This window comes from Chlorocebus sabaeus, chromosome 12, assembly GCF_047675955.1.
Source record: "Chlorocebus sabaeus isolate Y175 chromosome 12, mChlSab1.0.hap1, whole genome shotgun sequence".
In the NCBI taxonomy this organism is placed as follows: domain Eukaryota; kingdom Metazoa; phylum Chordata; class Mammalia; order Primates; family Cercopithecidae; genus Chlorocebus; species Chlorocebus sabaeus.
Window position 1 is genome coordinate 51,247,241 of NC_132915.1, and position 25,289 is coordinate 51,272,529.

The 25,289-nt window shown below is 38.5% G+C and overlaps 1 long non-coding RNA gene across 14 annotated transcripts in view; it reads left to right on the plus strand.

The window, feature by feature from the left end:
* LOC140712945 (uncharacterized) overlaps nt 1–25,289 on the plus strand; it is a 239,437-nt gene that overhangs the window by 20,755 nt on the left and 193,393 nt on the right. For 10 of the 14 annotated variants that reach the window (XR_012094810.1, XR_012094816.1, XR_012094808.1 and 7 more), the window contains one exon: nt 23,642–23,701. The exons of 2 other annotated variants lie outside the window; for them this stretch is intronic. This is a non-coding gene — a long non-coding RNA (uncharacterized lncRNA). Of the gene's footprint in view, nt 1–17,135; nt 17,449–23,641; nt 23,702–25,289 lie in introns of all 14 variants that reach the window. 2 more of the 14 variants (XR_012094806.1, XR_012094813.1) reach the window with 1 other exon arrangement.

Below are 25,289 nucleotides of genomic sequence, written 5' to 3' on the forward strand. Positions count from 1 at the left end.
CAGCCTACCCCTTTCACACAAACCCAACTGAATTCGGACTCTCTGTGTGCTAGGCAAGTTTGAGCTTTTTCAGGTGTATACACGGGGTTTACTGAACTCTGGCATAGAATAGTTTATTTCTTCATTTTATCAAGTTTTGTCCTATCATTGAAATTCATTCTTGAATAAAGTTATTATATATAGTTCAGTTATAGCAGAGATCCCATTTTGAAAAATTATGTCAACATTGGGTTGTGTACGTTGTCACATCAGTAATGTACAGTTCTTATTTGCCAGAAATTTTTGTATGAACAACATATTGAAGTTATTAAGTTAATGAATTCTGCCAAGGTATTGATATATATTTGTTTATTATAAGCGTTTAAAAACAAAGGGAACCTTTTAAAGTTGAAGATGATTTAATAGGCCGTTGCATGCAAAGAGGTGTTGCATTAGTAACCAAACTTAAGCTACTGCTGAAACAACTTTATGCTTGAGTTACACATGTTGATGGCAGCCAATAATTATTTGTGAAATTTCTGTATCCAGACTCTCTTCTGCTCTACTTTTAATGGATCTAGTGTTAATGTTAGAATCTAGTGCATTTCACAACTGTTGCTATTATAGATAGAATATCAGGAGGGATAGTGAGGTATTGAGTTAGATGAAAACATTTTCTAAAAGTATCTCTGCCTGTAATCCCAGCACTTTGGGAGGCTGAGGCGGGTGGATCACCTGAGGTCAGGAGTTTGAGACCAGTCTGACCAACATGGTGAAACCCCGTCTCTCCTAAAAATACAAAAATTAGCTGGGGGTGGGGGCAGGCAGCTGTAATCCCAGCTACCCAGGAGGCTGAGGCAGGAGAATTGCTTGAACCCAGGAGGCAGAAGTTGAGTTTTTCCCACAGCTTTGGATCCTGATGACTTTTTTTTTATTGTTACTTTCAACTTCCTTGACTTGACTGAAGCCATACTTACATATTACTGATAACATATGCCATGGGCCGGGCATGGTGGCTCACACCTGTAATCCCAGCATTTTGGGAGGCCAAGGTGGGCGGATCACCTGAGGTCAGCCATTCAGACCAACCTGGCCAACATGGTGAAACCCTGTCTCTATTAAAAACACAAAAATTAGCTGGGCTTGGTGATGGACGCCTGTAATCCCAGCTATTCAGGAGGCCGAGGGAGGAGAATCGCATGAACCTGGGAGGCAGAGGTTGCAGTGAGCCAAGATCAGGCCACTGCACTCCAGCCTGGGTGACAGAGCAAGACTTCATCTAAAAACAAACAAACAAAAACATAATCCATGTATGTGATGTAAAGTGCACCAACATGTTTATGTCCTCCTATTTCAATCTACTTTTACTTCATCTACATTTTTAGCAATAATGTGAGAATGAAATCTTAAATAATTAGCTGTCTGTAATATATTTACTCATCCACTCAAAATATTGAGCCCCCCAATAAACATCATACACTATATTCTAGGTACAGGTGATAAACAATTCAGAGAGTATTAATTTCAAAACATGGTAAGTGCCACGAAATAAAAATCCTGGATGCTATGTAAATGGATAGTGAGAGAGCTGATCTGGTCTGGTAGTTGAGGGTATCAAGAGATATTTGAGTTGAAGTCTGCAGTATTATAGAAAATTAGCTAATCAAAAGAGAGGCAGTCTTTCCAAGGAAGGGCATGTGAGTCAGAAGAAACTGCATGTGGCAAGCTCTGAGATGGGATAAAACATGGACACATTGAAGGAATTGTGATTGGAGCGTAGGGATGGAGGAAAATATTGTAGCTAGCTAAGAAATAAGCATGGAAAAATGTTGTAGAGTTGTATAGGCCATGTTAAGGACTTTTGTCTTTATCTTAAGGAGAAGCCATTGATGTGTTGATGAAGACACTTGATGTGATCAGATTTTCAGTTAAATTTAAAAAATACTTGGAATGCATTTTGGAGAATGGTTTGGGGGAGAGGCAAGAGTGGATTCTGTGAGCCAGTATTTCAGAGTATGTGTTATGGTAGCTTGGACTAAAGTGCCTGAGCCAAGATGGAGAGAAGTAGACTGCTTTAAGACATATTTGAAGAATAACATCAGCAGCGCTTAGCAATGAACTGGAGATGGAAGATGAGGGAAGGGAAGGTGTTAGGCAGATTTTTACAATGAGAGAGGCTGGTGATCATAGCCATCAAGATAGGGAATGCTGGATAAGAATGTAGTTTAAGGTGAAGATTATGAGTTCAGGTTCAGCAAAACTGAACTTGAGACATGGTGAACGATATATCAAGGTGCAGATATCCAATGGAAGTTAGAGTGGTCTAGAGCTCAGTGAGGAGTGTGTATCCCTAATTTAGACTAATTTACACTAACAGATATAGTAATGCAATTTTCTTTATACTGAAATGCAGATATTTGAATATAGAAAATGAGCAGACATTTGAATATAGAAGAAAGATTTATTTTTTTCAGAAAAAGAATAGTAGAGTATAAGCAATAATATTTAATCCTAGGAATTAATTCCAAACCCTTTTTTATTAACTTTTATTTAAGTTCAGGGGTACATGTGCAGATTTGCTACGTAGGTTAAACTTCTGTCATGGGGGTTTGTTGCACAGATTGTTTCATCACCCAGGTATTAAGCCTAGTACTCATTAGTTATTTTTCCTGATGTTATCCCTTTTCCCACCTTACACCTTCCAATAGGCACCAGTGTGTGTTGTTACCCTCTGTGTGTCCATGTGTTCTCATCCTTTATCTCCCACTTATAAGTGAGAACATGTGGTATTTGGTTTTCTGTTCCTGCATTAGTTTGCTAAGGATAATGGCTTCCAGCTCCATCCATGTCCCTGCAAAAAGACATGCTCTTGTTCTTTTTTTATGGCTGCATAGTATTCCATGGTGTATATGTACCACATTTTCTTTATCCAGTCTATTATTGATGGCATTTATGTTGATTCAATTTTTTTGGCTATTGTGAATACTATTGCAATGAACATACACATACAGGTGTCTTCATAATAGAATGATTTATATTCCTTTGGGTATATACCCAGTAATGAGATTGCTGGGTTGAATAGTATTTCTGTCTTTAGGTCTTTGAGGAATCATCACACCATCCTCCACAATGGTTGAACCAATTTACACTCCCACCAAGAGTGTCTAAGTGTTCCTTTTTCTCCACTACCTCAACAGCATCTGTTATTTTTTTTGACTTTTTAATAATAGCCATTCTGACTTGTGTGAGATAGTATACCATTGTGGTTTTGATTTGCATTTTTCTAATGATCAGTGAGGTTGAGCTTTTCTTCCTATGATTGTTAGCCACATGTATGTCTTCTTTTGAACAGTGTCTGTTCATGTCCTTTGCCCATTTTTTAGTATGGGTGTTTTATTCTTGTAAATTTGTTTAAGGTCTTTATAGATGCTAGATATTAGACCTTTGTCAGATGCATAGTTTAAACAATTTTTCTCCCATTCTGTAGGTTGTCTGTTTACTCTGTTGATAATTTCTCTTACTGTGCAGAAGATTTTTAGTTTAATTAGATTCCATTTGTCAATTTTTGCTTTTGATGCAATTGCTCGTTGTGTCTTCCTCATGAAATCTTTGCCTGTGTCTATATTCTGAATGGTATTCCCTAGATTGTCTTCCAGGGTTTTGATAGTTTTGGGTTTTACATTTAAGTCTTTACTCTATCTTGAGTTAATTTTTGCATATGTGTAAGGAATGGGTCCAGATTTAATCTTCTGCATATGGCTGGCCAGTTATCCCAGCACCATTTATTGAATAGGGAATCTGTTCTCCATTGCTTGTTTTTGTCAGGTTTGTTGAAGATCAGATAGTTGGAGGTGTGTGGTCTTATTTCTGGGTTCTCTATTGTGTTCCATTAATCCGTGTCTGTTTTTTTTTTTTTAATCTTAAAAATTTTTATTTATTTATTTATTTATTTATTTATTTATTTATTTATTTTTACCAGTGCCATGTTGTTTTGGTTGCTGTAGCCCTATAGTATAGTTTGAAGTCAGGTAATGTGATGCCTCCAGCTTTGTTCTTTCTGCTTAGGATTGCCTCGGACAATTAGGGCTCTTTTTTGGTTCCATATGAATTTTAAAATAGTTTTTTCTAGTTCTATGAAAAGGTTCAATGGAAGTTTTGTAGGTATAGCATTGAATCTATAAATTGCTTTGGCCAATATGGTCATTTTCACAATACTGTTTCTTCCTATACATGAGCATGGAATGTTTTTCCATTTGTTTATGTTATCTCTGATTTCCTTGAGTAGTAGTTTATAGTTCTCCTTGTAGAGATTTTTCACTTCCTGGTTAGCTGTATTCCTAGGTGTTTTATTCTTTTTCTGGTAATTTTGAATGGGGATTTGCTCCTAATTTGGCTCTGGGCTTGACTGTTGTTAGCGCATTGGAATGCTAGTAATTTTTGCATATTGATTTTGTATCCTGAGACTTTGCTGAAGTTGTTTATCAGCTTAAGAAGCTTTTGGGCTGAGACAATGGGGTCTTCTAGATGTAGGATCATGTCATCTGCAAACAAAGATAGTTTGACTTCCTCTCTTCCTATTTGGATGCCCTTTATTTCTTTCTCTTGCCTGATTGCCCTGGCCAGAATATTCAATATTATGTTGAATAGAAGTGGTGACAGAGGGCATCCTTGTGCCAGTTTTCAAGGGGAATGCTTCCAGCTCTTGCCCATTCAGTATGATGTTGGCTGTGGGCTTGTCATAGATGGCTCTTATTATTTTGAGGTATGTGCCTTCAATACCTAGTTTATTAAAAGTTTTTTAACATGAATGGACGTTGAACTTTATTGAGGGCCTTTTCTGCATCTATTGAAGTAATCATGTGGTTTTTGTTTTAGTTCTGTTTATGTGATGAATCATATATATTGATTTGCATATACTGAGTCAATTTTGCATCTCAGGGATAAAGCCTACTTGATTGTGGTGGATAAGGTTTTTGAGGTGTTGCTGGATTCAGTTTGCCAGTATTTTGTTGAGGATTTTTGCATCAGTGTTCATCAAGGATATTGGCTTGAAGTATTCCTTTTTTGTTGTATCTCTGTTAGGTTTCAATATAAGGATGATGCTGGCCTCATAGAATAAATTAGGGAGAAGTCCCTCCTCCTCATTTTTTTGAAATAGTTCAGTAGGAATAGTGCCAGTTCTTCCTTATACATCTGGTAGAATTCAGCTGTGAATACCTATGGTCCTGGGCTTTTTTTGGTTGGTAGCTATTAATTACTGCCTTAGTTTCAGAGCTTCTTATTGGTCTGTTCAGTGATTCATTTTCTCCCTGGTTTAGTCTTTGGAGCGTGTAGTTTCCAGGAATTTGTCAATTTCTTCTAGATATTCTAGTTTATGTGCGTAGAGGTGTTCATGATATTCCCTGATTGTTGTTTGTATATCTGTGGGGTCAGTGGTAATATCCCCCTTGTCATTTCTGATTGTGTTTATTTGAATCGTCTCTCTTTCCTTCTTTATTCATCTAGGCAGTGGTATATCTGTTTTTATTATTTTTTTCACAAAACCAAAAACCAACTCCTGGATTTGTAGATCTTTTGAATTGTTTTTGTGTCTCTGTCTCCTTCAGTTCAGCTCTGATTTTGGTTATCTCTTGTCTTTTGCTAGCTTTGGGATTTGTTTGCTCTTGGTTCTCTAGTTCTTTAGTTGTGATGCTAGGTTGCTAACCTGAGATCATTCTAACTTTTTGATGTGGGCAGGCATTTAGTGCTAGAAATTTCCCTCTTAACACTACCTTAGCTTTGTCCCAGAGATTCTGGTATGTTGCATCTTTTGTTCTCATTAGTTTCAAAGAACTTCTTGATTTCTACCTTAATTTAATTGTTTACCCAAAAGTCATTCAGGAGCAGGCATTTCACTTTCTATGTAATTGTATGGTTTTGAGTGAATTTCTTAATATTGATCTCTAATTTGATTGTGCTGTGGTCTGGGAGACTGTTATGATTTCAGTTCTTTTGCTTTTGCTGAGGAGTGTTTTACTTCCAATTATGTGATCAATTTTAGAATATGTGCCTTGTGGTAATGAGAGGAATGTATATTCTCTTGTTTTTCACGGGAGAGTTTTGTATATATCTGTCAGGTTCATTTGATCCAGTGTTGAGTTCAGGTCCTGAACATCTTTGTTAATTTTCTGTCTTGGTGATCTGTCTAATATTGTCACTGGGGTGTTAAAGTCTCCCACTATTATTTTGCTGGAGTCTAAGTCTCTTTGAAGGTCTCTAAGAACATGATTATGAATCTGGGTGTTCCTGTGTTGGGTGCATATATATTTAGGATAGTTAATTTTTCTCATTGAATTGAACCCTTTACCGTTATGTAATGCCCTTCTTTGTCTCTTTTGTTCTTGTTGGTTTAATGTCTGTTTTGTCAGAAACTAGGATTGGAACCCTGCTTTTTGCTGATTTCCATTTGCTTGATATATTTTTCTCCAACCTTTTATTTTGAGGCTATCTTATTGCACGTGAGATGGATCTCTTGAAGACAGCATTCCAATGTGTCTTGGCTCTTTATCCAACTTGCCACTCTATCTTCTAATTGGTGCATTTAGCCCATTTACATTTAAGGTTATGATCCTGTCATCATGATGCTAGCTGGTTGTTTTGCAGACTTGTTTTTGTGGTTGCTTTATAGTGTTACTGATTTATGCACTTCAGTGTGTTTTCATAGTGGCTGGTAATGGTCTTTCCTTTCCATATTTAGTGCTTCCTTCAGGAGCTCTTGTAAGGTAGGTCTGGTGGTAACTAATTCCTTCAGCATTTGCTTGTCTGCAAAGGATCTTATTTTTCCTTCACTTATGAAACTTAGTTTGGCCAGATACAAAATTCTGGGTTGGAGTTTCTTGTCTTTAAAAACATTGAATACTGGCCTCCAATCACTTCTGGCTTGTAGGGTTTCAGCTGAGAGGTCTGCTGTTAGTCTGATGGGGTTCCCTTTGTGACCTGGCTTTTCTCTGGCTGTGTTTAACATTTGTTCTTTCATTTTGACCTTAGAGAATATGATGATTATGTGTCTTGGGGATGATCTTATTATGGAGTATCTTACTGGGATTCTCTGCATTTCCTGAACTTGAATGTTGGCCTCTCTGGCTAGGATGGGGGAGTTCTCATAGATGATATCTTAAAATATGTTTTCCAAGTTGGTTCCACTATCTTCCATCTTTTTCAGGTACACCAATGAATTGTAGATGTGGTCTCTATACAAGATTTCTAGGAGGTTTTGTTTATTCATTTTTATTCTTTTTTTCTCTATTCTTGTCTGCTTTTCTAATTTTGGAAAGGTAGTCTTCAAGCTTGGAAATTCTCTCCTTCACTTCGTCTATTCTTAATTTCATAATGTGGTTGCATTATGAAATTTTTGGGGCTGGGAGTGGTGGCTCACACCTGTAATCCCAGCACTTTGGGAGGCTGAGGCAGGTGGATCATTTGAGGTCAGGAGTTTGAGACCAGTCTGGCCAATGTGGTGAAACCCCACCGCTACTAAAAATGACAAAAAAACAAAACAAAACAAAACAAAACAAAAACAACAACAACAAAAATAGCTGGGCATGGTGGCACATGCCTGTAACCCCAGCTACTGGGGAAACTGAGGCAGGAGAATTGCTTGAACCTGGGAGACGAAGGTTGCAGTGAACCGAGATCATGTCACTGCACTCCAGCCTGGATGAGTTGAGATTCTGTCTCAAAAAACAAACCTACACATTTTTTGTGGCGTGTTTTTAGCTCTGTCAAGTCAGTTACATTCTTCTGTATTCTAGCTATTTTATCTGTAAGCCCCTCCAATGTTTTACTATAATGTTTAGTTCCTTTGCATTTTGTTACAACATACTCCTGTAGCTCTGTGAACTTCATTCCTATCCATATTCTGAATTCTGCTTCTATCATTTCAGCCATCTCAGCCTCAGCCTGGTACTGAACCCTTGCCAGAGAGGTAATGTGGTCCTTTGGAGGAAAGAAGGTACTCTGACTTTTTGAGTTTTCAGTGTTCTTGTGCTGATTATTTCTCATCTTTGTGGGCTTATCTACCTTCAATCTTTGAGGTTGCTGACGTTTGGATTTTTTTTTCTTTTATCCTATTTGATGACCTTGAGGGTTTGATTGTGGTATAAGGTCGATTCAGCCAACTGGCTTTGTATCTGCAAGATTTTAGGGTGCCATCCCAACTCCTGGACTGCATGCTTTAACTCTGGATGACTTGTATGGGGCCCCAGCTTTGTTCTCTGGTTCCTTGAGGTTTGGAGTCTACTTTGCTAGGGGGACCAAGGTGTGGCAGCTGCAGCTGAGTGCTAGCAGATTCAGGAGTGCCTGCCTCCCAGTGAGCATTCACCATGCCAGTGGAGGCAATGCATTTTTGTGGGGAACAGGGGGCTCCTGCTATAGGCTCTCTGTGCTTTTGCAATGGAGGTGGTGTTGGTTTGGGGTGAGGCGCTGGCCAGTGCAGATCTGAGTGCCTTCTTGGTCACCTGCAAGCGGGAGGGATTGCTCAGGGTGTGGGAGGATCCTCTGTTCTCCATGCAGCATTACTACAAGAGTGAGGCACTTTCAGCAGCAGGGCTTGCTGGCTGTGTGCCGCTAAGGTTCTGTCTGCAATGGTGGTAGGCAGAGGTCAAGGGGCATACTTCATTCCTGTATGCTGGTGAGGCAAGTAAAGCAAAATCCGCCTGTGCAGACATGTGCCTGCAAAGTGATGTGGGGAGTTTCCATGGGCTGAGAGGAAGCTGCAGTATGGGGAACAAGCACCTGGGCTGGTGTGCAGCAGTAAGGGCTGTCTTGCTGGAGTTATCCACTGGTCAGGCATGGCCCACTGGTGCAGAAGCTACTGTGGGCCACCACAGCACCCAAGATGTCCCTGAAAGAGGCCAGCAGACCAAGGAGTGCTCAGGTTGCACCAGCCCTGACTGATGTGCAAGACCACTCTGCAGAGATCAGGTCTGAAAATTCCCTTAGAGCCAAAGTCTCTTATGGGAGCAAGTTGAGCCTAGAGGGATCGTCATCCCTGTCCATGCTCTGCTATAGACACTCCTGCACTAAACCTTCTGGGCTCCACATCAGCTGGCTTGCTGCTCTACCACTTTGCTTGTCTCCTGGGGGCTCCGCCCAAGAGAGATGTGGGTCAGCAGTTGCTCAGTTCAGTCAGCCCAGGATGGAGAGTCTGTGCTGTGGGCCCAAGCTGGGGGCTCCCTGTCTGCTGACGAGCAGTTGGGGGGTGAGGTGGGACCTGTGGGAGATGGACTGGCCTCCTCTCCTTGGGTCAACTGCTGCTTATTGGAGGTATGGATAAGACACTTAGGGTCTTTGCTTCTTTATTAGTCAGAGGGTAGCAAGGACAGTTCCACTGCAGAGGTGGTGGCAGAGAGGCTTTCAGTTGTCCCTAGAAGCTCTGTCCAGGGAGTGGCTGAGTTGCTATTGGCTTGATAGCTCTGGTGGGGTGTGGCTAGAGGTCCAGGCCTGGAGGACCTGCTTGTTGAGGAGATATGGGAATGGGCACCCATGTAACAGTCTGTCCACTTATCCACAGGGCTGCTCTAGTATGCTGGGGACCTGCTCCAGTCCCTAGTCACTTCAGATTTTCCAGTACATGGACATATCACCAGTGAAAGCTGTGAAACAGCAAAGATGGCGGCCTTCCTCTTTCTCTGGGAGCTCCGTCCCTGGGAAATACAGGCCTGTTGCTGGCCCGAACACACCTGTAGGACATGGCTGAATACACTAGTTGGGAGAACTCACCCAGTCAGGAGGAATGGGATCAGGGACCTGTTTCAAAAAAAAGTAGTCTGGCCCCATTTTCATAGAGCAGTTGTGCCATGCTGGGGGTATGCTTTAGCCTCTGATCGCCTCAGACACACTGAAGTCCAAAGGCTGGAATAGCTAATTTGCTTAAACAGCAAATATGGTGGGCTACTCCTCTCCCTGGGACAAAGGTCCCATGGAGGTCTGAAACTTCTGTCAGTCAGAGAACACCAGTTGGGGTAACCAGAGACCCCAGTTGGGAGACTCTACCCAGTGATGAGGAATGGGATTGGGGACCTGCTAAAAAAAAAGTAGTGTGGCCACATTTTTGTCGGGCAGCTGTTCTGTGCTGGGGTACCCCTCCCACCCTGGTTGGCTTAAGCTCTCCAAAGCCTGAAGGCTGGAATGGCTAAGTTGCCCAAACAGCAAAGATGGCAGTCTGCCCCTCCCTCTGGGAGCTCTGTCCCAGGGAGTTTTCAAATCTCTGTCAGCTGGAGAACACTGGCAGGCATGGCTGGAGGCCCCAGTTGGGAGGTCCCACCTGGTAAGGATGAATAGGATCGGGGACCCACTTAAAGCAGCAGTCTGGCCACATTTTGATAGAGCAACTGTACTGCAGGATGTCTTTCACCGCTGGTTAGTTTGGACTCTCCAAAGCCCAAAGGCCATAATGGCTACATTGCCCAAACAGCAGAGATGGGGGCCCGCCCCTCCTCCTGGGAGCTTTGTACCAGGCAGGCACAATGTTGCTACTGGTGACTAGCTGGAATTCCAAGCCAGTGGGTCTTATCCTGTGAGGCGCTGTGGAAGTGGGGCCTGTAGACCTTCTCTGCTGATCTCGCTGGATTTAGCTTCTTTCCTGGGGTATGTATGGGAGTCAAACCCCCTGGGGTATGTTTGGGGGTCTATCCTCCAGCTTTGCAAGAGTCGCAGCTACTTTTGCCTAGACACCCAGAAAGTTGGAGTATCTAAAACTCTTGGGTCTCTGTGCATGCCTGAGTGGCTGCTCTGCTGAGACTCCATGTAGCTGTCTGTGTCAGACTGAAGGCCTTAATGGAGTGAGTTAACAAGGGGATCTCCTGATCTGAGGGTTGCAAAGATCTGTGAGAGCAGTGTGGGTTCCCAGGGTTGCACATTCACTCACCACTTCTCTGGGAAGAGGAGCTTCCCTTGACTCCATGTCTCTCCCAGGTGGGCTGTCTTCCTGCCTTGATTTGCTCTGGTCTCCGTGGGTCAAGTTGTTTCCTTGATTAGTTCCAATGCAAGTACCTTAATGTTTCAGTTGAAGGTGCTGTATTTAGTCACCCCTTTCGCTCCTCCCTGTGAGAGTCACACACATTAACTGCTTCTAGTTGGCCATCTTGGCCACTACTGCCCTAAACCTTTCTAGCCAAAACCAAAACAAAACAAAACAAAACATTAATAACATGTTGATCCACCTCTTCTCTCTCTTTAAATTTAATCACTCTGAATTTTTTTTTACATTTCTTTACATTGTTAAGCTGTTTTATTTTAAAAATTGTAGGTCTAGCTCTTCCTGGATTACTTTTATGTAAGGAACATATCTCAAGAAATAAATAAAATTCACATTCAGATGCAGAAGAATCTATTGGGAAAAATTCAGAGGACAGGATAAAAGCACTCAGAAACAATGCCAGGAGAAGGTGTTTATCACATAATATAGCTGATAAGAGTCGCTCAAAAATTTTTCTCTCTCTCTTCATTCTTACCAAATACAGAAAGTGAACAAAACAATATTAGTATTAGAAAAAAAATCTAAAAATAATGACCTTTCTGAATGAAGACTGCTGTTTTTCATGGTTACTCTTTTTGGGGTACAGTTCTATGTTGATTTATTCAATTTATCAAATAGTCATTCAACAAATATTTATTGAGTGTCTGTTATGTCACAGGCACTCTTTTTGGTCCTTAAAATACATCAGTGACAAAGAGTAAAAGATTCCTGTTCATGGCTCTTACATTCCAGGAGAGATAGCAATTTCTGTTGTAAAGTTAATCACACAACAGAAATGTGAAATGATATTGATGCTGTAGGGAAAGGAAAAATAAATGAAATAAATTAAAAAAGAAATGTGACATAATATTTAAAAGAGGCTATATTTTATTGAATAAAAATAAAAGAGACTATGTTTTATTGAATATGCTCCCTGTTTTATACTATATCATAAAACATACAAACATACAAGATATGGCTTTTAAGAAATCAATATCTTCATCAATATCTTCATTCAGACTGATCTAGATTAGATTACTCTGAATCTAATCCCATAGAGACTTGTCTGACAAATCCAGATTTTTTGGATGTTCTGCAGGACTATTTGTCAGGACATTTCACAGGATTCTAAGACAGAATATTAGTGTCCATGCTATGATGATTCCTCAGCTCTTCCCATCTGATAAAATATTGATTTCTTATAAATATAAAACATATAAACACATTTAAAATATTTTTTGTTATATGAGTGAATCAATAATAAAACCATTATCTCAGTAATCATAAACTGATTTCAAAGTGATTGTTCATCTCAGAAAAACCTTGGCAGAATCAAAATAAAAGTTTCAAAATACAGAACTTAGTATTGAGTTCTGTAATTTTACAAAATTAAGGCAGTGTTAGGTTTCCAATTTTGTGATTCACATGTTAAATGAATATTCAAAACTCAGTAGCTAATACTAGCTAGGGTTTTAAACTAGACATAGTTAAAATGAAAGTTTAAAAAAAGAATCATAAACTTCGGTATCATCATAATGGCAGTTTTAGGATTTTAATTTTGACACCCTAGTCTCAAATTTGTATTTAATGTGGTTATATAGCTAGGCAGTGCTGAAGTGAAAGTTTCAAAACAAATTAAAATCAAAAGTTAAGAAAAAAATATGAAGGCAATTTTAGGGTGTTTAATTTGGCACTGTAGTTTCAAAGTAGTACCTGAAACTTAATAGCAAACTTTCAGATTCATTTATAAAACAATGTGACTGCTCTTTCTGTATGGTTTGTGAAACATTTATGCAGTGTCACTTCAGAAAACTCTGCCATTATAGACTTGAATTGATTAAGGATATCCACTCCTTTCCTTGGCATGATACAAATAAATTACTAAAGTGTAATAGTGACAATGATAAATATAAGTGACAATACCACCATATTACTATGAAACACTTACAGATTCATTATGGTATAATACAATTTAGCATCTCCATATTTTTGAAAATGAACTTGTTTCTCTATCTGGCTTAATTTGGGACAATTTGGACATCAAAAAGAATGACAATGCAACTTAAACCATACAAAAAATAAAATAATAATCCAAGGGGTGGTAGTGAAAGTCTTCTTTCTAGAAGAATAGCAGCTAATATACATAGAATGAATCTTAGAATTAGAAAATCAGTGTATATATATATATATATGTATATATAGTGATTTTTTATTTATTTATTTTTTTTCGAGGAGGAGTCTTGTTGTGTCACCCAGGCTGGAGTGCAGTGGCGCGATCTTGGAAGCTCCGCCTCTCGGGTTCACGCCATTCTCCTGCCTCAGCTTCCCCAGTAGCTGGGACTACAGGCGCCCGCCACCTTGCCTGGCTAATTTTTTGTATTTATAGTAGAGACGGAGTTTCACCGTGTTAGCCAGGATGGTCTCGATCTCCTGACCTTGTGATCCGCCCACATTGGCCTCCCAGAGTGTTGGGATTACAGGCGTGAGCCACCGCGCCCGGCTAATTTTTTGTATTTTTAGTAGAGACGGGGTTTTGCCGTGTTAGCCAGGATGGTCTCGATCTCCTGACCTCGTGATCCGCCCACCTCAGCCTTCCAGAGTGCTGGGATTACAGGCGTGAGCCACCGCTGAAAATCACTGTATTTTGATCCCTTCCCCAAAGGGTGACAAAACCATTGGTAGACAGTGGTTGGGAAACAGAATAGTCTCAGGATATCACTCCATGGATTTATTTATTAATTAAAAAGAGAAAATGTGCTTTGAGAGAGAGAAAGCTATTACCGTCTTTACCAAATAGAAGAGCCTGATCATGTGTGGTCTGAAGTTTATTTAAATGGGATTCCTAATGGAATATTTAGTCTGAATGCAATCACATAGAGACTTGTCTGACAAATCCAGATTTTTTGGATGTTCTGCAGGACTATTTGCCACAACATTTCTATTTGCCATGACATTTCAAAGGATTCCAAGAGAGAATATTGGTGTCCATGCTATGATGATTCCTCAGGTCCTCTCATCTGATCTCTGTCCTGGCTTCCATGACTTCTTTGTGGTAGTTAGGGTGTGATATGTGCCACTGAGGCCCACACCTATTGCTGTATGTGCTGTTTGGGAAATCATCTTTCAGGGCTGTGTGATAAAAGAAGAGCCATGGGGAAATGTCTCTTCCAGATTTAATCTTTACATTATTAGAAAATATTTTAATAACCTGTTTTCAAATATTTTCTTGTAATTTTCCATTTTCATGTATTTATTCTGACAGTTTATTTTATCTTGTGTTTGTAATCACTAAAGTGTTAGTATTGTAATATTAATATTACATGATTTAAATTAGGAAAAATGTGTTTTCTATTACAAAATGGATAGTGGATAATTTAAGTACAGGAAGTAATATTTTCTATATGGGACCATTTCACTCTCTGTAATTTCCTGAATTCTAATTCCCACCGTAGTGAGCTACAACTTTACTAATCAGTTTTCTTACAATTGATTTTAAGTCTATTTTGCTAGATCTAAAGATATAAAGCTAAAAGTTCTTGAAGAGAAGCACATTTTGTTACGTTTATAACTTGAAATATCTGGTTTTAGTCAAAACTCACATGTCATACTGAAAAAAAGAAGGGAGGTGTTGTCTTTTCTTGAGGAGAGACTTCTCTGCAGTTAAACAGCTCACCACGTGTTTAGAGTACATAGACTATACACTTCCTCGTTTGTAATGTAGATGTCAGCTTTTTGCTTGTAGAATTATCATTGGCATGGAGGTTATACAGGGAAAGTAGTGAAAAATGTAGCCAACACCAGGAACCTTAGAAAGTGTCTGAACTTCATCTTTTCTGTTGCTCCTTTGCCCTTAGGGGGTGAGTGTGAAAGAATTTGAGCTAGGAAGAGATTGCTTCTTTTACTCTATTTAGTTTGTACTTCCTATCTGCGTATTTGGCAATAAATGACTCATTCTCTTTGTTTGCCCTGGTGTTGAAAAATTTTCCCATATGCCAGAGAAAAAATATTACAATGATACTATGTAAAATTGTAAGAGGTGGAACAAGATGAGGTATGGACATAGAGAATGGAAGTTCAGCCCTTTAAAACTATTGGCAGAGTAGATTTTACACAGGCTTCAGTTAAGTAGACCTGAATGTAAATTCAACTCTGCAACTTACTAGGTAAGTGACTTTTGTCCTCTTTAAGATTTAATTTCCTCATTATAGGATATAATAATACAATTTTTCTGAGGTAAGTATTAATTGAAATAGTATATGTACATTCTAGCATACAGTGATCCCCTAATAAATGGAAGTTATCATTAATACATTGCTAGGAAAAGAAAAACATATCAGGGAACAAATGATGTAACTGTCTTATTGATAACAGGGGATGGATTCTTGTGGACAAAAAATTTGTAATTGAATTTTCAACAGGCCATTTCTTTCACTAGCTGTAGTTAGGTTTGCTCTTATGGTGACAAAGAATATATCTGTTTACCTTCTTAAACCAGCATCATGGAACATTAATTAATAAACAGAATTCAATGTGTTTGTGGGGCATTTTATTTTTTATGCGATCATTTGTATATATCACCTTCACAATGCATGCCACATTCTCAGACCGCCTATTATGTTATTTTCTTAACATTTCTCTTCAAATTCACTCACCTTTTTAAAAACTTCATTGAAGTCTCACTTAAGCACATAATTTGTAAAATCATGGGTTTGTTGTACAAGTTATGTTTTTCTAATGCACTCTAAACCAAATCCTTAAAAGAGTTACACCAACAATCCATATACCACCCATAATCATCTCAAGTACCTCCAGTGCTTGTTACTGCACTTTGGAAAACACTAACATACATTAGTCTCCTTAGTTTTTATAATAGTTATATGAGGTGAGTAGAGAAGACATAACTATACCCATTTTAAAGATGAGAAAAGCAGGTTCATGGATAAAATCTCATAGTAAATTGCTAGAATTGGTCCTGATACTTATGCTTTCTTTAGATCAACCCAGTGCTCTTACTGTAATTAATACCAAATTCTTTAAGGAAACTTAGAGCTAAAAGCAAAATTTTTTATATTTAGACCTGACTGTTTTGTGGTGACTTGAATACAGGTCAATATGAAAAAAAAAAAAAAAAAAAAAAAAAAAAAAAGAGGAAACAAAGAAACTGAGAGTAGATCACCAAGTTGTGGTAGGTTAGCCTAAGATGGCTTTTGGTTTTCTCAGCCTTCTAGTAGTCACAGCTTTGTGTAATCCCCTCCACTTGAGTAACTTGCTCCTACCAATAGAATATGGCAGTAGAGTAGATATCACCTCTCTGATAAGTTTACAGAAGATTGTGACCTCTGTCTTGCCGGAGTACTTCCTCTCTTGCTGGTTTTGATGAAGCAGGCTGCCATAGGAAAGAGGCTCACATGGCAGGGACCTGAGGGCAGCCTCCGGCCAACAGCAAGCAGTAAACAGATGCCCTCAGTTCAACACCTCTCAAAGAAATAAATCCTACCAACAGTCAGTTGTGTTATCTGGGAAGCAAATCTTTCCCTAAGGGAGACTTCAGATGAGGCCCCAGCTTTGGTGGACACCTTGATTGCAGTCTTGTGAGAGATTGTGAAGCAGAGCTATTCTCAGAATCCATAGGTGTTTTAAGCTATGGGGTTTTTATTTTAGGGGGAGAGTGGTCATTTGTGATTCAGCTATACATAAGTCTACAAGAGTCATTCCAGAAGTGATTGAGTGGAGGTAGAATCATGTGGCTGTGAGCCCCGGGCACTTGGAGTTCTGATAGAATTGTGACTTCTAACACTGGACACCTTTTCTTTCTCTCTTATTCTCCCATTTTTTTCCTTTCTTCTTTTCCTCCCTTCCTTCCCTCTACTTTTTCCTGTACTTGTAATTAACAGAGCAGTTGGAAACACAAAAGCAATGTCTGTGTCTACAAAATGTCATTATTTATACTTTATATCCACAATGCCCTGCCTAGGGCTTCATGGCTGAGGTGCATCTGTAGAAGGTGCTCAACAAAGGCTTGGCTGTTGGTATTACTGAATCACTGTGGAGTTTATTCGTTGTTGTCCATGCCATTTTGAATTTTCATTTATGAGAGTGTCTTTATTCTTTTAAAGAGCTTTGTATCCTCATTTTTTTCTCTCTCTCTGTTCCTCCACAGGCAATTTATAGCACTGATCTGTCATCAATACCACTTGCTGTCTTGGATGTGAAGATGATTTTTCCTGCAGGGATTCCCTCTACAAAATTAAAAACACTGGGCATGAGGAAATAATATTCATGCTTTAAATTGTCTTTTCAATTCACTACACCAGGGGTCCCCAACCCCTAGGCCACAGACTGTGGCTCTGGTGTAATGAATAGAAAAGACAATTTAAAGCATGAATATTATTTCCTTGTACCCAGTGTTTTTAATTTTGTACTGGGCTGTGACCTGTTAGAAACCAGGCTGCACAGCAGAAGGTGGGCAGCAGGTGAGCAAGCATTACTGCTTGAGTTCCGCGTCCTGTCAGATCAGCAGCGGCATTAGATTCTCATAGGAGCACAAACCCTATTATGAACTGCACATGCAAGGGATGTAGGTTGCGCGCCCTTTATGAGAATCTAACTAATGGCTGATGATCTGACGTGGAGCAGTTTCAACCCAGAGCACCCCCCACCCACCTGCAGAAAAATTAACTTTTACAAAACCAGTCCCTGGTGCCAAAAAGGTTGGGGACCACCGCTGCACTACACTACCTAAAAGATTTTCACTTTCACTGTATTGCTTGCTTCTGTTTTCCATGCACAAGCACCCAAAGCTAGCCTTCTGGTAAATGAAGGGGCAGAGCAGATGGTGCAGGAGTATATACGGACGAATTTGAATCACAATTTCCTCACTGTATGCCAGCAAAATTGAGTAATAGCACCTAAACATACAAATGCATATGTAAATGAGTCACACTATAAACACTTTTAACAAGTACTGGCAAGTCAGATGGCAGACTTACCCCGAAACCTGCCACTCCAATAAAAACCTCATAATTAAAAACAAGTCTGTCCGTAAAGCATAACATATAATAATTATTTGCAACTGGTACAAAGCTAGATTAGAAAGTTAAAAGTTATCTTTCTCAGGTAAAAATGCTTTTCCTATGCAGTATGCAGCCAGCAGATTATCATCCATACTTTGAGTAGTGAGAAGCCACTTGCTCCAACAATCAACACTTTTTGACTTTGGTCCAAGAAGAGACTGAGGTGATGCAGTTTCACCTGTTTTGTAAGAACAACACTGGTGTTTGCCATCTATTGACAGAGTGCCTACTATGTGCCAAATGCTTTGTTGGCACTGAATATGCTATCTCATTCCAGTTTTTTTATAATCAGTGAAAAACCAACCACATTTATATTGCACTGAGGCTTAAAAAGTTGTTTACTGACTTGCCTAAGATTATACAAGTAGTAGGTGGCCATAGCAGGGTTTGAACCCAAGTATGCTTGCTTCCCCAAACCATGCTTTTTAAAAAATCAAGGGTGTAGCTTTGATGAAAGACATGAAGTTAATGAATATATGAAAGCTGGTAAATAGATACAGTGTGGCCTTAGGCCAGATCCTGTTGAACATGTGGTGGGATAGATAAGAGAAGGTTCTTCTCTGTTGCTACCTGGTTCTCAATTGGTTATTACTTGATGTGCTTTCCATATTAAAATTCTATTATTCTGGTCTATAAATTCACCCACCCAGGCTTGCCTAAACTAATTAAACCCTGAAATTTGGCATGTCTTTTTTTTCAGACTGCCTCTATGATAGGTGGTGAGAATGAAAATGGAATTAAAAGTTTTGTGAAGCTATAGCACCACTTTTTCATTGTGTTCCTCCCTGACTTTCTGCCTTAGGTGTTTACTTTGGTGAAATATCCTGGGAGAAACTGAGGTGAAAAGAAGCCAGAGTTAGGATTAGGGAAGAGATGAAGTAGTCAATAAAATTCCAATTCTTGTATTCTGAAATGCAACTATTCTTTCTCCAACTTGGTTTTGGACAGAATGTCTTAGGGTAGCTGTTAACAAAGAAATTGATGACAATTAACTCCCATTTCTCAGAAGTTCATCATTCTTTGAAAGTATTTATCATACTCAAACTTCCAAAAATCCTTAAGGCATACTACAGTGTAGAGGTTGGCAAACTTTTTCTATAGAAGTCCTGATACAAAAGCGAAAAATAGCTTGTTTCACTTTTGAGGGCCATAGAATTTCTGTCACAACTACTCATCTCTGCTGTTGTAGTAAAGACTCACCCATAGACAATACATGAATGAATGAGTATCTATGTTCCAATAAGACTTTTAAAAATAAAATTAGGCAGCAAGACTGATTTGACATAAGGGTCATAATTTGCTGACCTGTGGTATAGTGATAGGAGTTCAACTAGAGTTTGATTATGGCTCTGCCATTCTAGTTGAGTATTTTTAGGAAAGCTATTTAATTTAGATTTGATGTACTTTTCTTATATGTAAAATGGGGATAATAAAACCTGCTTCACAAGACTGCTATGAAGAGTAAGCTATGTAGCTAAATATAGCAAAATATCTGGCATCTAATAGATCCCTAATAAATGGGCGACTATAATGATTATTATCATTACTGTATTATTTTAAACATTTCTCTTAGTTTTTTTTAGGTTGTTTGTTGTCTAATGTATTTAGAGAAAATAAGTGCTGTTGAGGGCAGCTGGAACTGTTTTGCTGGTTCATCATTGAAGTTCTAGTTCTTGTTGGTGCTTATTTCATAATTATGAAACTAATTCTTTTGAAAAGAACTTGAAGTAGAGCAACAAGAATTAAGAGAGAACTAATACCATTCTCTCTCAGTTCTTATTGCTCTACTTCAAGTTCTTTTGAAAAGAATTACATAGATATGGGTGCATGTGTTTACTTTATTTCTTTATTTTCCTTGTTGGGTAATCGTGAACATGTTGATTGGCATCAAACATGGGTCTCACCTATCCCCACGGCAATCAGCTTCTGTTGACCTGAATTCTGACTAGTCCTGGTGGCCCTGTGAGTGGGAAAGTCTAGGTGTGTCTAACTTGGTCTGTGGTTCCAGGAGGGGTTGGATGCACCTGTTCTACTTGTGGAATGTTGGCACCAATATAGTGGCTGCTTCTCCGAGTATTTGCCTTTGTCTTCTTTGTGAAAGGTCACTGGCTGGTTTGAGCTACTGGGCTGTTTATGCCACATCCTGTGCATGCCACACTGGCTTTCTTTCTGTGGTGTTTCTAGAGATAAGTTTGCCTCATAGGAGTCAGACTCTGTGGCTTTTTATCATTATAGATTTTTCTAGAAGGAGAAGAGGCCATGATCACATCTGAGGAATCCGAGTCATTGTAGACATGTACTGAATTAAAGAGAATTTTTTGACTAAAGGAGAAAATCGCATCAATCACAGCGAAAGAGATGCCACAGGACAGGGCCTGGGGTGTTGGCTTAGCCACAGATGTAAGGGCTACAGTTAACAGACAACTTTCAGTTTCCGCTATTGGAAGGGATAGTCAGTCCTTCCTTCCTCTCTTTTCTTGAGCCCCATTTTTCACCTTTCTTTTTCTCTCTACTTTCTTATCATGAAGAATAAAGACAAATGATAACAGATCTACCTTTGGCTGATATAGGGCAGGGAATCCATTTAATAACAAAATGTGGGTCAAAAATCACTTTTCTCCTTTCAAATTGAAGTTATATTGTGCATGGGCTAATTAGATTGAATGCTGTAAACATGAAGATAATGCTTGCAAAGTAGCTACAGAGAAAGAGAAAAAGCCTAAAACAACCAGTAGTGCTTAGGACCAATAGTATAAGTCTTCACACACTACATTTGAATAATACTGTAAGACACAATTTTTTATTTTTATTTTTTATTTTATTTTTATTTTTTATTATACTTTGAGTTCTAGGGTACATGTGCATAACGTGCAGGTTTGTTACATATGTATACTTGTGCCATGTTGGTGTGCTGCACCCATCAACTCGTCAGCACCCAACAACTCGTCATTTACATCAGGTATAACACCCAGTGCAATCCCTCCCCCCTCCCCCCTCCCCATGATAGGCCCCGGTGTGTGATGTTCCCCTTCCCAAGTCCAAGTGATCTCATTGTTCAGTTCCCACCTATGAGTGAGAACATGCAGTGTTTGGTTTTCTGTTCTTGTGATAGTTTGCTAAGAATGATGGTTTCCAGCTGCATCCATGTCCCTACAAAGGACACAAACTCATCCTTTTTTATGGCTGCATAGTATTCCATGGTGTATATGTGCCACATTTTCTTAATCCAGTCTGTCACTGATGGACATTTGGGTTGATTCCAAGTCTTTGCTATTGTGAATAGTGCCGCAATAAACATATGTGTGCATGAAGACACAATTTTTTGATAGGTTAAATAGCAAATCCAAGTCCCCCAAAATTATAAAAAATTGTCATTATAATTCTAGCGGTGTAACACAATAATGTGTAAGTTGCATCAAATAACAGTCTACAGCCTAAATTGTTTCCTCCTGCTTTTTTCACTTCTATGCATATTTTTTTACTTCCATGCTAGAGCTACCTCATTCTTTTAAAATTATGAACTATTCTATAATTTATTTGCATTCCCCTATTAATATATTTTTAGCTTATTAGTTTACTTTAAAAGGTTTATATTTGCCTTCTAATGGAAAAGTTAGGAGTCGTGTCTCCATTTAACAGTTGGTGTTTTCTTGTGTAACTCCTCTGCCTTCATGTAAACCTTTGAGAATGATCTCTTGAAACAAGGTTAAAATGCCTTTGGAGAGGTATTATAGATGATCATATCTACTTTGTGCCTATTTCCATGACTTAGCTGCATTAGAGGCCCAGCTGTATAGGTGTAACTCAAAATCTACCAAAACTAATACTGTGGTTAGATTCTGGTCAAACAAGTTGCCACTGATCCAGATGTAGGATGGGATTGAAAGGTGGCTCTTCCACACCCTGACATCAATGTACCAATTTGCCTCTGTGCATTCTTTCTCCCCTTCTCCCTTTACCACCCTCATATAATTATTTGTGTACATGTCTGGCTTCGTCACTACTCTGATGGCAAGGATCATGCATGCTTTATTCATATTTGAATTATTCAAGGATTCTACTCTGGGTTCTATTATGAGGCTTGGCCCAAAGTGGTTGTTCAAGAAATGTGTGTTAGAGAAATCATACATAAACTAGAAATTCTCATTTGGATTTGTGTATCTGAAGAACTAACTTACAGCTTCTTCAGTGGGATAAAGAAGAAAAATGGGGTTTAAAGTACATACTATTCAGTATTAATGTAGAATTTAACAGCTGCCATCCAAGTGCAGAATCTTCCAGTTTCCCAGTGTTAACCTCCCTTCTATCTCTAGCCATGTCTCAATGCTGGGTGACTCTTTCCTGGCATGTTCTGGCAAGACTCCACCTGGTTTGTGTAATCTACATTGGCTTCTAGTTTCCACAAGAATTGTTTATATGCATTTAATTTTAGCTCTTGGGCTATAACATGTCATTGTTCTTTTTACTTATCTCCTCTTACTTTTGGAAACAGGGCAGGCATCTTCGATACTTGCTGTTCCTGTTTGGTGTGCTCTTAGATTAATTTTAGCTTTGCTCTTCAGCTTTCATGACACTTCAAGACATTTTCCAGTCATATTTCCTGTACAAGAAAATACAGACTATGTCACCACAAAGGGAAGTGGAGATTGGGGGGCATAATTTAATTCATTCAGGGAACTCGTATTTTGGTGTGAATGGAAATCAAAGCAAAGTATTTGGATTAATTTATCTCCTTTGGTTGTTCTATATTCAATTTAGAGGATAACACATTAAGCTGTTATTCAATTTTGTCTGTTATGGTCATAGGGAATCTGGGAAAAAATATATCTGGGGCTTAGTTTTCATATTTAGGGGAAAATGAATACCCTAGGGAATAATAATAAACGTTAGGGAAAATAATATTTTCCTAAGAGTAGGCAATGAAAAACTGAAGGTACTCAAAGCAGTCTTGCACAAGTGCTTTGAAAAGCCTCTTGCACAATTTTATTTCTTTATAGTACTTACACAATCATATTTCATAATGGCTTGCTATAAACAATGTTCTTGACAAGAAGCTTAAAGATGCAAAACTAAAGGAAGCACTTTTTGGAGAAAATACTTTTATATTTGCTTACTTCTACACTATAACAGATGTAAAACTATGGATTTTTTTCAGTGCAATTTTCATATGTCAGTTCTAGGAGACAGGAAATGTGAAACACTGTAGGAGGTATGAGTTTGCCACCTAGAGGAGAGAGGTGAAATTCAACTTTTCTCTGATTTCTTTAGTAGAATTAATTAATTTATTTAATTATTTACTCATTTAATTATTCAAAAATAATTATCTACCAAGCTTAACTATTTTGCCCATGCAGATTTGATAAATCTGTTCAAGATTTATGAGTTCAAAGCAACCACAAAGTGCATCTTACTTTAATTGCTCAGCTGCCTCTTTTAAAAATCTTTTACTTTTAAGAGAGTATAACACAAATATTTGAACAATTCTAAATATCCATACTTGGGATGGATATTACTTTGAGCTCTTGCACTATAATAAAACTTTATTCTTTTGTACTAATTCAGTCCTTTTACTTTTTCTTTTTTAATGTTTAAGAAACAAGTTGGATATGGACAAGATGTAATTTCCTCTGTCAAGGAACCCACAGGATAACAGGTTAGTGATAGAGACCAACAATGCTGATGCATTTTTAATGACGGGATAATGTCTAGAAAAAATCCATTATTTGGTAAAGACGAAGTATGCATATGTATTCCTTTGTTTCAATTATTTTTAAAGTTAAAAAACAATTATTTATCTCCTTTTGTACTACAAGCAATATCTGGTGTAGTGTGTGCATAGTAAGTATTCAAGAAATAGTAATTTCATTGTTGACTTGGTTATGTTGGAGTGGAACTTACTCTGGAAGAGATCCTAACATTCATTTATCTGAAAAACTTTCCAGTTAGGACATGGACATTTTTTCTTGTCAATATTTATTCTTAATGGGTTTAGAATTTTAGAAAATGGGTTTAGGGATTTAGAAATTTCTTTACTAAAGAATTCTAGGGAACAATACCTTAAAACATATTTAAAATGACAAAAATTTTAAACCACATCTAATTTTTTAAGGCCAAGAATCATTAAAAAGGGATCCAAAGCTTTAGACTTCATTGCTCAGTGGAACTAGAATCATTAATATCTCACTCAGAGGAAGCCATGTCAACTCAGTGGTTTAATCTCCTGTGAGCTTCCCATGTTCTCTCCCTGCAAGGACCATCTCAAATCCCTCAGCAGTCCTGTCTTTATGAAACCGGTATAATGTTTCTTTTCGTTCTTGTCCTTCACCTTCCTGTGGCAACAAGAGTCAATTCTCCATATGTAAATCCTCCGTCACTGTTTTAGCTGTATCTTAATTGTGCAACATCTGTTTACTCTGTGTTTTAACATCTGCATGCATAGCAGTGTTGTTGTAACATTTTGGCTGTAAGCTTCTAGGAGGTAGAGGCCAGCATTTTTTCCTCCATTTTTAGGATGAGAAAATACACATCACCACAATCAAAGTAGAATGACAACTGATAATAGATATTTGTATAATTTATATAGTCTCTTAAAAAACAGATTATAGTAAGAAGTGGCTGAGCAATTAACTATGGCACACTGCATGGTTTTTCTGACCTCTCAGCTCCTAAATAAACTTTGCCAAATCTTCAGGGCCTCAAATTTTTTCATTCCATTTGTTTTGGGCTGAATTGTGTTCCCCCGAAATGACTATGTTGAAGTTCTAACTCCTAGTGCTTCAGAATGTGACCTTATTTGGAAACAGGGTCATTGCAAATATAATTAGTTAAGATGCAATTTTACTGACATAGGAGAAGCTCCTAATCATGATGTCCTTATAAAAAGTAGGATTTTGGCTATAGAGACATGCACTGGGAGAATGCTGTTTAAAGACTGGAGCTATGCTGCTAAAAGTCACAAAATTAACAGAAGCTAGGGAAGAGACCTTGAATAAATTCTTCCCTGTAGCCTTGAGGGAGAGGATGGCCCTGCCAACTGCTAATCTCAGACATCTAGGTTCCAGAGCTGTGAGACAATTTCTCGTTTTAGGTCACTCAGTTTGTGGCACTTTGTACAGCAGTCTTAGGTGACTAACACACCACTGTAACTGTTGATCAAGGCAAGAGCCTGTGATCATGTATTATCTTGCTTATTCCTCATCAGCATTCTATGGAGTAGATATTAGTGCCATCTATATATAAAT